Source organism: Frieseomelitta varia, unplaced genomic scaffold (assembly GCF_011392965.1).
Source record: "Frieseomelitta varia isolate USP_RPSP 00005682 unplaced genomic scaffold, Fvar_1.2 scaffold_851, whole genome shotgun sequence".
Taxonomy (NCBI): domain Eukaryota; kingdom Metazoa; phylum Arthropoda; class Insecta; order Hymenoptera; family Apidae; genus Frieseomelitta; species Frieseomelitta varia.
The window spans coordinates 280,129-293,605 of NW_025110647.1; the positions used below are offsets into that span (position 1 = coordinate 280,129).

The following is a 13,477-nucleotide window of genomic DNA, read 5'->3' on the forward strand; positions in this document are numbered from 1 at the left end:
AATTTGTTCAATCTAATGCAATTAAGCTTTCGTCAAGCAAATTCGATACAATTAGTTTCTTCTAATTTGACACGACAACGTCAAGCAAATTCACAGCAGTTTTTTTTTTTCAGTACAGCAGCGTTGTTAAATAGTCTGGAAGCTAGCGCTAAACATGGAGGGCAGTCTCGTGGAAATTAACGGGCGCACCCCGAGGGATAAATACAGTGACTGTGTCAGCTTTGTATCGCGGAGATAAAGTGATTTAAAATTTATCGAGGTGAGCGGTACTTCTATCCTCTCTGCAAGAAGGAAATCCTTAAATATTTTCCCTCGCTTTCCGTCTAGCCATCTCCGTCCACTTCAACCGGCTGTAGATGTATGTATCCTCCACTTTTCACAATCGACCTTCTAAAAATATCTCCTAGAAATACCTCGCGATGAATTAAAGAAGTCAGTTGTCAACTGGATGTAATTCCAGAGCTCGACGCTTTCGCAAGTGGGGGGCAAAGTGAAAAATACGAAAGGAGAAATGGCCCAGAACTGAGAAAACGCGGCGAGAAACAAAAATTTCATTATTAAATATTCAAAGAGCGAAAAGCACGACAAAGTACAGCTGGAAATATCCAATATTTGCAATGCTCTTCTCCGCAACGTTTCGGCTAGTTTCGCGTTTGTTAATACGTTGTTCCACAAATGAATTCGAGGCAGTTCAACAACTCGATACCATCGAAGAGAGTAAAGTGAAAAATACGGGAGAGAGAGAGAGAATTGAACGGCCGATTTCGCAAAGACACTCTGAAATTGAAAACGAAATTTCCAATTTTCAAACAGCCGAAAGTATAATACGCGAGAAACGTATACGTTTCGTATATGAAATATTATCCGGTATTTACAATGCTCTTCGTAACGATTCGACTGGTTCGTGCTTATTAATAACACACATACACAAACACAGAGGCGGGTTGGACGAAATTCTGGTTCTCCCAAATGATTCAAGGAGATTCAACAGAATCGTTCAATTGATTCTCCCTCTGGGTTCTCCCTTTCAGTTAAGTTCGTTCGTGTCTATGAATCGTTCCGGTAGAGTTGCATCGCGCATAATTGTGCACAACATCGCGTGCACACAGAGGGGCGGAAAGTTTCGAGTACATAAAGTTAAATTCGATTGGATACACAGTTACCCGGCAATGTTTTCCATTCGTCCAACGGGGGGGAGCACAGATAAATTAACGGATAATCGACGATCCATCGGCAAATTTGTCGCTATTAAGCAATTACCATTCGTTGATCGAAATCGTACGTGCACCTCCGTAATTTCATTCTCGCAAATTCTGGGAAAAAGGGCCCAGAACTTTCTCCAGTGCCCAACAATTGCAACCAGATGTCTCAAGTGGCATACTGTAGAGAAAGTTAGGCCTCGTACTTGGGAATGTTTATGGCTAGCTTTCCAGGCCTAGCATTCAAGATATTAAGGATGTTTGTGTGTATGAATGACGAATTTTGTGCTGATGAGGAAGAAGGCAGTGAATTTCGAGAAGTCAAAGAGAACAGGGTGAGTGTCGAGAAGTCAGAGAGAACAGAGTGAGTTTCGAGCAGTCAGAGAGAAGACTGTGAGTTGAGAGTTGCGAGTCTAGCGAGTCTAGCAATTAAGAAAATAGTGTGAAACGTCACTTTATAATCTTATTATTAAACGAATTTTCTTTATTTAACTTTAAATAAACAACTACCTTTTACCAAAATTCCTACAAATTTGGGTCTCAAGCCGGGATTCCTACAATATTTTTATTTCGCGATGGAACCCCAGAGATCGGAGGAGAACGTGTTTTTACTAAAAACGAGGTGGTGGAATTCCGTGTAATTGCACGTAAAGAACACCGTGCCTGGCAAAATTAACACCATCGAACTGTGTACTCGGTGCTGTTTAAACTCGGAGGATATGCACAACTATCAACATAGTCGGGATCTAGCGTGGTTCACATCCAACGAAATCTAGAGGCAACATTTCCAGCCAAAGTTTCGAGACCGTGAGAGCATCGGCTGGTCTACAACTGATGTGCCCTGAATTTCACAGCACGCTATAAAACGGAATTCACCTGTTCCGCTATAAAACGGAAGCTGCGCGCTCGCCATGAATTTATGGCCGATGCGCTGATCAAAAACTCGTCAATTCCCCAACAGTTGGATACATTATGAATTCAACATGAATTGTTAAAAAATATGAATGAGATCAACGGGTTGTTGAAATGAGAGTGAAAAATTACGATTGAAAAGAGAAAGATCTTGCATCGAATCCTTGTGATTGGATGTTAAATTGATAGATTTTTCAATAGCATCGTCTTTGAACTTGATCACGAGATTCAATCCTCATTTATTGTTAACGTTAGAAAATGATAACATTCTATGGAAATTTTATACATTTGCAACAGTGTGTTTTCAGACAATCGTGCGATTTTTTTTGATAAAATTTTCTTTTCTTGCACTTTAATTTCTTTGCTACAAATATTTGTTGTCGGCGGTTCTAATGTCAATTGTAAATCTGAAATTAACTCTGTTGATAGATCAAACACTCTCTAATGTTCAACAGAGATCGCTGCTGATGAAATTTTTCGTAACAAATGAATTTCTTGAAAAGAAAATCTATCTCTACGTTGTCTTTACACTGCACGCAGATCTTCAACTTGGAAATTTTTCTACGCGCGTTCACTCGACTCACAGACAAATGTGCCAAATCCCGTCGTCGTCGCTCTTCGACAATTTCCCCGGGATAAACTGATTTCTTTTTCTCGAAACAAATGGCACGTGGTGGCCACGGTTCGATTGATTCGGCGTTGTAAACACGCTTTGAAAGCTCCCCGAAGAACAGACCCTGGCCACGCGAACAATGCGTTTAATGGACCGCGAAAAAATGGTCGTTAAACGGTCCTTTCATCCGCCGGTGGCCACGGTTTCAGGACGTTCCTCGCCGATTTCTCATAGGACATTAGCGACAAGCTTGAAAAACCAGGGGGTAGAGAGGACGCAACCGGGAAATAAATTGCACGCAGACCGCCGTGACACTTAAACGCCAGCAAAGTGTAACCAGCAAATCGTTTCTAATCGTTAACCTGTCCTCGTATACAGGGTGTTCCCTAGTGAAAAAACGTGCGGGATGAAAATTTCTCGTCTAAGGTTTCCCTTTGTTTGGAGAAAGTCGAGTTTGAAAATTTATTACCTATCCAAGAGGCAATTTTTAACGAAACACGTTCCCAGTCTGTTTTTCTCAACGACGAAGTTTCGAATAAAAATATTTTTATTTTCACCTGTTTCTTGCACGTGGGACAGTCAGCTCATTATTAGCTTCTGATGTGTCTAGAATTGACCGAGTTGGAATCAAAATTGGAATTTTTTAAGATTGATAGGATAATAAACGACGAAGTGATTGTTTCACAGAAATATTAGAAAGTAACGTGGTGTCATTATCATTTGGAATTTAACGTCCTATCCTGGATATCTACTAAATGGTTAAAAGTTTCGAATAAAAATATTTTTATTTTCACCTGTTTCTTGCACGTGCGATAATCAGCTCATTTATTAACTTCTGATGTGTCTAGAATTGACCAAATCCGAGTTGGAATCAAAATTGAAATTTTTTAAGATTGATGGGATAATAAACGACGAAGTGATTGTTTCACAGAAATATTAGAAAGTAACGTGGTGTCATTATCATTTGGAATTCAACGTCCTATCCTGGATATCTACTAAAAAGATAAATAGAGGTGAAGATAAAAAACGGGAAATCGTCTCGAAATTTCCTTCGCGATCCCCTCCTTTCGGTCTGTTCCTCGGCCAGAGACCTGTAATTGCAAATTCAGTGTGAAACGCCGTTGAAAGTCCTCCTGCCAGCAGGAATCGAAACTTTCCACTCCTCCAACCTTTCCCCCGGGGGAACTTGCATTCACGTTAAAACGCAGAGACGAAAGTCTACTGATTAAGTTCTTTATGCATCGCCGCCCGAGGGCACGCATTGACCGAGTGATGAAATTAAGGCCACGCGGTGTCGTCTCCACCTCGGCTCCGCGCCGCTCCGAGAAACTCTGCGCAATCTCCCCCCGTGCGTTTGTGTGGGAAAAAAAATTCAACAAAATTGAACCATACAGTTTGAAACATACTAACGAAGAGCATACACCGTACCAGTGACAATGAAAAATTTAAAACATTTACTAAAATAACTTTGTGAAAAAAAATGTCATAACGATCCGCTTCGAAACCTGTACTTCTGACAGTCGTGAATTTGCTCTTTGCTTTGAAAATGATTTCACGTGACGCAGCGGGTGCGAAACTGGAGGGACAATTCTCTCGAATATTGGAAAGATTCAAACGCGTTCAAAAAGTTTTTACTAAAATTATGATTAAATTCAGCATAGCGAAGATTGAAATTTTTTCTTCGCAACGACCTCTTGAAACTCGCTGTGCGTGTTCATTTTACCATTTTATTGAATTTAGAACATTGGGCAACAATTGCCTCCCACAGGAAGATTAAAAAACATGAAACGTTAAAACATAAAATTTCCATTAGAGGCGTTAAAAGAAACAGAATAACTTAATAATACAATGGGGTGCACATTCTAAAAATGATTCAAATCACTAAAAATACGCTGTTTCATATCTATGAAATTTCTAACAAAAAACGTATAAATTGGCCATTTTGACCATTTTGGTAGTTCTAGTCTTCAAAACATACAATTTCCATTGGAAACGATAAAGTAAAAGAAACAGAAATAATACAATAAAGATATTTATAATACGCAAGGAGATATTTTTATTTACGTCAATCGTGAAAAATTATTTAAATCGCTAATCTATAAAATTTCTAACAAACATCACAAATTGGTCACTTCGATTATTTCGATAGTTCCGTTAAATACATTCAAGGGAATACGTTGCGGAGATGTCTACGTTATCGACCGATCTCGTTGCCGTTGGCTTCCCTAGAGTACCTAGGGGATCGTCCTAGAAAAATAAGGGTCGACGCATGCTCTTTTGCAGCGAATTCGAGAAACACGAGATGAGAATGAATCCCCTTTCCACTTCACTGCCCGATGCAGATTCACGCACGATTCGTGCCGTTTTATTCACTGTCGAATTTATGTACACATAAGTAGATTAATGAAATGGAACTAGTCGGATCGTATCGAATTTCACACGCGGAATTAATCGAAGCCGAATCAGAACCGAATTCTCTTCCCCTAGTACGATACTGCCAGTATGAAATTTCAGAATTTCAACTCGACGCGATGCCACCTGCAACTGCATAATAAAAAAGAGGACCCGCCTGTTCAACGAATTCGGACTCTAACTGCTCTAAAGCTGCTGCTTCGAGTTCAGTTTCTCCCAAACAGTCGATAATTTGGATCTTTTGTTTTTCACAAAAATTCATTCGTCTCCAGAGTCTGGTTATCGTTGCATTGTTAGTCAATTGATATTAGAATTCTCGATGATACATGGAAATTATCACGCACAAATCCGACGAGGGTTAAATTCTGCGTTCGTCATTTTCCTCCGTTCGTCGACGATGCATTAATAATCCGGGCTGATGACGCGTGAAATGCCATAAAATATGGAAAGCGCGGGAGGAGGCGCAGTATCGGTGCCAGAAACAGAGGCGACTGGTTAAATTATTCTGCGGGAGGAAATTCTCTCTGTCGAAATGCGTACAAAGGCACGCCGGGAAAGTGAAACGATTCGCCGCTATCTGTCGAACGAAGGCAGTGCGCGGACTTTGCGAATAATGAGAAAAGATTCCCGAGCAAGGAGAGTTAAACGAAGGAGAGACGCCATGAAAAACTCGCGGACAATGGCAGAGAGACGTCGTAAAACCCGTATCGTCGCTATACTCGCCGGGTAAGGTAAGGAAATTTCAGCCGCGCATGGCGAAACTAGGTTCAGTTTAAACAGATAGCGGCGGACGAAAATTGCTCGGAAAATTGCTCCGTCCACGATACGTTCTACTTAACAGCGGCTAAACAGCGCGCAAATGGACTCAAATATGAATCAACGACGGTGTTTTCGTCCGTAAACTAGCATCTGGAGTTTATTTTTTTTTCTTAATTTTCATCTTCTTTCTTTCCTTCTTCTTCGCCAACGATCGATTTTCTTTTTTTTTTTTTTCCTTTTTGACGAAACCTTCGTACCCGAAGCGTTCCATATTTAAGTAATCGGCCTCGAAGGGCCGCGACTGGTCCAATTAACGAAGAAGAAGATCAAAAGGAAGAGAGTTCGGTGACGGAGAATTTTCTCACCGCGAGGAAACGAAGAAACGTGGTGCGTTTTATATCGGTGGAGAGCGAGGGATGCGGAAGGGGAGGGGGAGAACAACGTGGGAAAACTCGGTGTTCCGAGAAAGGACAGAGGTGTGAAAAGAAGCAGTCACGAGTTGATCGACGGAAACGGAGCAGCCTGTAGGTGCAGCCTACGAAAGAGAAAGAGCGAGGAAGCTGGTGGAAAAGGGTGAGGCGAGCCTGGAGGGAGAAGGTCGATCAATATCAAGCTAAGCATTCTCCACCTACAGAACTCTCCCACCTCTACCCTCTCTCTTTCTCTCTCTCTCTCTCTCTCTCTCTCTCTCTCACTCTCTTTTTCTCTCTATACCGCCTCGGTCAAAACGACACATCCTAAACGAATGGATTCCCAGCAGAAGATGTACCACTAGAGGGATAAGAGGCTCCCTCTAATTTCGTGTGATCAAGAAAAGTTCTTGGCGGAGGAAATTTCACGTTTCGAGAGAGAGAGAGAGAGAGAGAGAGAGAGAGAGACACAAGTCGGAAAAGTTTGATGAAAACTCACGGGATCTATCTCTGTTGCTTTCATCTTTCGTGCGTTCGCACGACAGACGGAGAAATCCAGGGAATTTCACCGTGTGTCATACTCCGTCGATAAAAGAGAACGAGAGTTTTCGAGAACAGTAATGACCATTATGGTTTCCCTCCTGGTGAGGACGCGGTTTTTTTTCTTCTGCGCTCGACGGAAACGGGATTAGTTCTCCGATGACGCAGACTGCGAAACTTCCCAACCTTCTCACCCCTCTCCCCCTCTTATGAATATTCGAGGATCGTTTCTCTCACGTTGCCTACGAATTCACGTTTACGCCAATTGTTTGCGGCCTCGAACGGAATTAGTTTCACGAGTTAGTCTACCTTGGAGCCTAGTCGTCGTACGTTTTTCAGTTATCGTTCCATTTAATCAACAATCAACGAGTCTCGAGACGCGATCATTGATCAATAATCAAAACGAGAATTATTAACCCCTTAGCTACTTAGCAGACTTTGATACGTACAGCGCGTAGCACATGGTACTAGTTCAATTGCGACCAACACTGAAAACGAGGCGAAATTTTTCGTCGGGCGTGCATTTCTCAGAAAATATATTGAAATAACTAAAACACTGAACTGCACTACGTTGAACCAATATTATTTATTTGTACTCTGTATTAAACTATTGGCGGACGTACTATAAAATTTCACTTTAGTAACTTTAAGTTTTATCTCATGATATTGTATAATATATAATTGATATATAATGTAATTATACCTTACTAGATTATTAGATGTATTATGAAATAGAATTACTATAATACTAGATATTATATATTATGTGATTATTATAATTATAATAATCTATAATGTACAATTCGAAATATGGGTCATTATATAACCTTTCTTCACATTTCTTGCATACGTCTCCCTTCTTTTATTACGTTTTTCACTACATATTTATGCCTTCTCATTTTAAAGGTATTAAATGAAACAACTGTGAAATAATCACGTTTAAATAATACGTATGACCAACGGAGGATGTAATTGTTGAATTGAAACTCACTTACGTCTGATCCAATATCTTCTTTTTTTTTTCGGTCGCAATTATTGTCAATAACATTTGATTCGAGCAATGTTACATGAGCGCCTACAGTAGCCAAGGGACCAATGGAATTTCGAACGTGCAATAACGCGCAAGTCGAACGATACGTACGACCAGTCGAGTATCAATTCGCGATTACAAAATTTCAAAATCTCGTGACTCTCGTCCGAAAAGCTGGCGAGTTTCCCCGGCAAACAGAAGGACGATCAACGTTCGCGAAATATCCGGGACCGAAGGGTTTCATATCGAATCACACAGCGGTCTTTGGCCGAGTGTAATTACGGAACAAAAGCCACAAATTGGTCGCACCACGTGATAAACGATTCGCGAACGTCCTCAAAGCTGGTTGCCGCGAGATTTTCCATTGGTATCCATTTTGACATAACAAATATTTGCCGCGCGACGGATTGCAAACGCGACCTGAATCGCGGCCGATACGTTCGAAGAAACTGCTTTCAACGGTGGGGAGAAAAAAAGAGATTTTTTGTATACTAGTCAGTTTTAAGTATACTTAATTATAATCCCAGGCAAAACGAATAATAAATTTGTTACTTGTTAATAATTTCTGTCCAGTGATATACCGACGAATTCAAAATGAAAGCGACGAATCGTATACGGTCACTCGTTATGGTCCGCAATCGGTTGCCAGAGCAACTGGTTAATGTAGGATTCTGATAGAATAAAAAGTCCCGATGTAGCGATGATAAAAAATGTTAAAGCTCTTGCTAAATTTATACACTCTCGCTACTTGCTATAATACTCTCGATCCGTGTTCTCACTATTCTCTATCGATCGCTATGGATCTTTACTCGACCACGACTCGATTCTCCATCTATACGATTCCTTCGCGATTTGCCTTCTCGAAATCTTCGTCACTCGCACGCAAACACAACCAAACTAACTAATATTTCAAGTCCTGGACCAACCTGAGCGCCGAAACAAACTAATTTCCAGGCCTAGCCTTCGCTGCAACAATTGCAAGCCTCGCTTTTGGATCACACAGAGAAAAGTTTCCTCGCCGTGCATTAATGATTTTTCAGTTTCAGTGTGGTGTTACTGAAACGTCACGAAAATTCCAAGGGAACTACGAACTTTGATCGATCCAACGGGGCAAAGTTGAAGTATCGAACGTCACCGAGGCCCGATGTGAATCGTGTCTTTGACGTGAAGTGCGCCGAGAGCATCCGCCATTTCCGAGCGTGTTAATTCGAGCGAGGGTGCTTGCACAATCCGTACTTGTACGAGCCGCGACTTGACTTCCACGGGCTGTTAGGGCCCGTTTATTTGACAACTCGCCAACGGATTGGAAACCGATTCTATATAAAAAAAGAAAAAAAAAGGAAAAAAAGAACGAGCGAGCGAGCGAGAGATTCGAAAGTTACTAGTCGTTGATTAATTACGTTAATTGGACGAGACGGAAGCTCGAAACGCGCACGAGTGTTTAATGCTCTCGTCTGCGATTGTTTGCAATTGGCGGGACACGGTTGGGAAAGCTACGCGGAGGGGAGCGATCGCTCGCGCAGAAAAAAGGGAAAAAAATAAATAAATCGGCCCGGGCTGCCTGTAATTTTTTTTCTTTTTTCTTTTTTTTTTTTTACTCGAACAACCGAGAGTCGAGAATAAAAACGTCGAGGTAAGTGGATTGGAATCGGCGGGGAGGATCTCGTGTTTAATCGCGCGGTAACTAAAATTCCGATCTCGATAAATGGAGTTCGGGGATAAATGGATTTCCGTCCGGAGGAAAAATATATGTTTCAAATCGAAACAATTAAATTCTTAAATGAAACAGGTTGAATGAAAACCGTGCGGACGGTTGATAAAACGTCGTGCAAACAGGAGTGAAAAAAGACGGTACATCGATGGGAAAATAAACGTGTGCATCTCACGTGCGAAGTGGAATGGCCGCGTGTACGATCAGACGCGGCCGAGCGAGTGGAATAAGTCCGCGTACGGTCGGACGTGTGAGCCACGTTCGCTCGACTATCGAGAAAGATAATGTTTCAGGAGAAAAGAAAATTGCCGTAAATTCTTCTAGCTGCATTTTCGCCTTTCTTTTCAACTATTTTTGACTACCGTACTCGCCCATCGAAACAAAATATTGTAGTATCGGTTATTACAATTAATCTGTAGTTATAATTTTAGTTATGTTTATATAACAAATGGCCTGTTTGTTGATTATAGAAATATGAATGTGATGGCCTGTTTGTTGATTATAGAAATATGAATGTGACGCAAGAAGTCCAACGTAGGCATGGAGCGCTTTTCCTTTTTGAAAAAAAGACCAGAGTCGTGAGAGTCGTCAGAGAGCGTTGAAAGAGAACTGTTAAAGCGTGTCAATTATGTCGTTAAAAGAGTTTATTTGAGTTGTTAGTTCGTGGTGATCGAATGTTATTTTGTCTTCATTAATTATTTGTTGTTCTACTATCATTACTTCTATTAAATAAATATTATTTATATTAATATAATATTATTTATATTATTATAATATTATTTATATTATTATATCTCTACAATATGTACAAAAATATCCAGTTTTTACGCTTTCCAGCGATTGTTTCTATTTTTTACAATTGGTGCGTATCGGTTATGCGTGTACACGTGCGTGTGCAATGAGAACAAATTGGATTCGCGCGGAACAATCCACAACGTAAGGTACAATTAATTCTCAAACGATCGAGGAAATAAATTTCAAAAAAAAAGAAAAAAAAAGAAAAAGAAAAAGAATTAAATTTCCAAAAGAAAATAAAAGTAACATAATTGGGGGAAATGCGCGAAGATTTCACGAGTCACGAGCCTGCGTCCGCGTGGGCAACCGTGTCGCTAATCGGATCGATGTCGCGCGAATGAAATCAATTACCAACGAAATCGAATCGCAACGAAAGAAATGAAGTTGAACGTTGGCCGGACAACAATTTGTCTGAAACCGTCGCGGTGGCTATCCTAATTAATCGCGTGCGTTCGCCCGGCGGACGGTTAATTATCCTTTTAACTCCAGTCAACAGAGTGGTTTGCATTCATCGTCGTGCTATCGTGTCGTGATATCATCGATTCGAGCAAACCGATGAGCTAATGAGAAGTGGCCAAGCGGCCATTTCAGCCAGAAAATTCCTGGAAGACGCGCAAACGCCGATTCAAGCGTATTGTGGAAAGAAATGAATGCAAAGACAAAAGTGGCTCTTTAAACATCTCCACTTGAGACGAACATAAGCTCGTTTCTCTGGATTGTTTGAATGTATGAATGAAACGATCTTGTGAATCGCCAACCAATGATTTAACTCTGACAACGATTTAACTCAAAGAACTCTGTTTCTGAATCTCGATGATCGAAGCATAAAATTTCCATCAGAGACGTTGAAGTCGAAAGAAATAGAGGAATAATACGCTGGACTATACTATAAGCTTCTATTTGTATATCTTTTTTACGAGAAATTATTTAAATCTTTAAAAATATCTTATTTATACGTATATGGAAAATATCTAACAGAAATTATGAGCCAATCATTTTGATCATTTTAGTAGTTCTAGTCTTAAAATTCCCATCAGAGACGTTGAAGTCAAAAAAACAGATAAGTAAAAATTATTTAAATTTTTAAAAGTACGTTGTTTCACGTATCTCTAAGAATATACATATATATATAAAATATATAAAATATACAAAACAAATATATAAAATATATAAAATATACAAAACAAATATATAAAATATATAAAATATACAAAACAAATATAAAAAATATATAAAATATAAAAAATATAAAAAATATAAAAAATATATAAAATATATAAAATATAAAAAATATAAAAAATATATAAAATATAAAAAATATATAAAATATAAAAAATATAAAAAATATATAAAATATATAAAACGTATATATAAAATATCTAACAGAAACTATAAATCATTTCGACTTTGGTAGTGCTAATGTTAAACAGCAGTGACTTGGTTCACCGGGAAATGAAACTGATTTCGATTAAAATTCCATTTAACGCCAGAGCTACCGATTTCTGACATCTGCCTTGGTTGGTTAACATACTACATGTCGATACACAATATTATATAACGGAAAAACGAACGAGTATAAGGTTCTAGCGTTGATATCGAAAAAAGAAAGAAAGAAAGAAAGAAAGAACCGACTCGCTGTACTCACATCTAGACGACGTTCGAACACGACGCTCTCAGCTGGAAAATCGACACGTACCTGGAACAAAAACGAAACACAAAATTGATTCGACTTTTTCTAGCCGAGTTCTCCTTTTAATGGAGGGAAAGAACGAATCGCGCGCTTTGACGTCGCGTCTCGTCGCGGGGTAAAAGGAGCTGCTGTATCGCGATAAAAACACGAAGAGTAAACAGCAGCAGCAGAGAGAAAGAGAGAAAGAGAGAGAGAGAGAGAAAATACGGCAGATTTAAACTCTTCTTTCCTTCACTGTCCGTGGGAGAACTATCTTAATAGAAAGTTTCTTGCTTGGGCTCTGTATCGGCGCTAAGAATAAGAATAGACGTCCGTGTCAAGTATAATAGAATGTAAACACCATGACATCTCACATGAAATGGCATGTGAACGGCATATGCAAACCAACAACCGTGCACAATCTACTTGGAGTGTGTACGAACGATGGCGGAGCGCAGAACTGAAAGCAAAGAGACGTCGGAAGATGGCTTTCCAATACCAATGCACTCTGTATTGATCTTGGAAGGCGGAGGAGGGAAAAAGAGAAAAAAAAAAAAAAAAGTCTGCCAAATAACAGAAAGTTTGTTTAAAAACGAGCGAGCTTCGCTTGCACTCGAGCAAAGTAGCTCGACGCGCGCGTGTGTTGCAATTTCTCTCCTCTCGCGACACGTCCGCCCTTTGCCATAAAATTCTTCGATACGACATTGTAGATCGTTGCTACTACACTACAGTGGCCGAACAAAATCGATCAAACATTTTTATCAAACTTTAGCTTTCGTACAATTTCCTGTTATTCGAGCTTACCCTCTCTTTTATTATTTATTTTATTTATTTCTTTTTTATTTTATTTATTTCTCCTTTTTATTTTATTTATTTCTCTTTTTTATTTTATTTCTTTCTTTCTTCGTTTATTATTTATTTTCGTGCATGACATTCTGTTATTGTTACGAATGATGGGGAAGGTTGACGTAATTTCTTTTTTTTTTTCATAATTTATCCTTGTCGAGAATTCTTAATTTTCTCGGCGACGGTATTACTCATATCGCGTTCATAAACCGCGCATACCGCAGTCCGACCGGTATATTCTATTTTTTATCTGGCGATGAAATTTTTAGCGGCGCCTAACTCGCGGAATTCGCGTGCTGGAGAAGAAAAAAGGAGGGAAGAATTCGTAAAATCAGTAAGGAACACGGGAAAATTTTCCTCTGATATTTCTATAACTTGCAACACTAATTTCATCAATTTACGAAAATGATATCTTCAATAATTTCTGAGACTTGACAAAATATGGGAGTTCAACTTTGGGGTTAGTTTTCACCCCTTCAACATCGACCATTGCCGATAAAAATAAAAATGTGGGTCGAATATTTTGGTCGAAAACTACACTCGTGCCAAATTTCATAAAAATTGGCGATATCTTCAATAAT

General features: G+C 39.5%; 1 protein-coding gene across 3 annotated transcripts in view; it reads right to left on the minus strand.

Moving 5' to 3' along the window:
- LOC122536584 overlaps window positions 1-13,477 on the minus strand; it is a 127,647-nt gene that overhangs the window by 79,053 nt on the left and 35,117 nt on the right. The window contains exon 1 of one of the 3 annotated variants that reach the window (XM_043669054.1): window positions 12,027-12,080. The exons of the other annotated variants lie outside the window; for them this stretch is intronic. The gene's annotated coding sequence lies outside the window, so the exon portion shown is untranslated. Of the gene's footprint in view, window positions 1-12,026; window positions 12,081-13,477 lie in introns of those variants that run through there. 3 annotated transcript variants of the gene reach the window in all.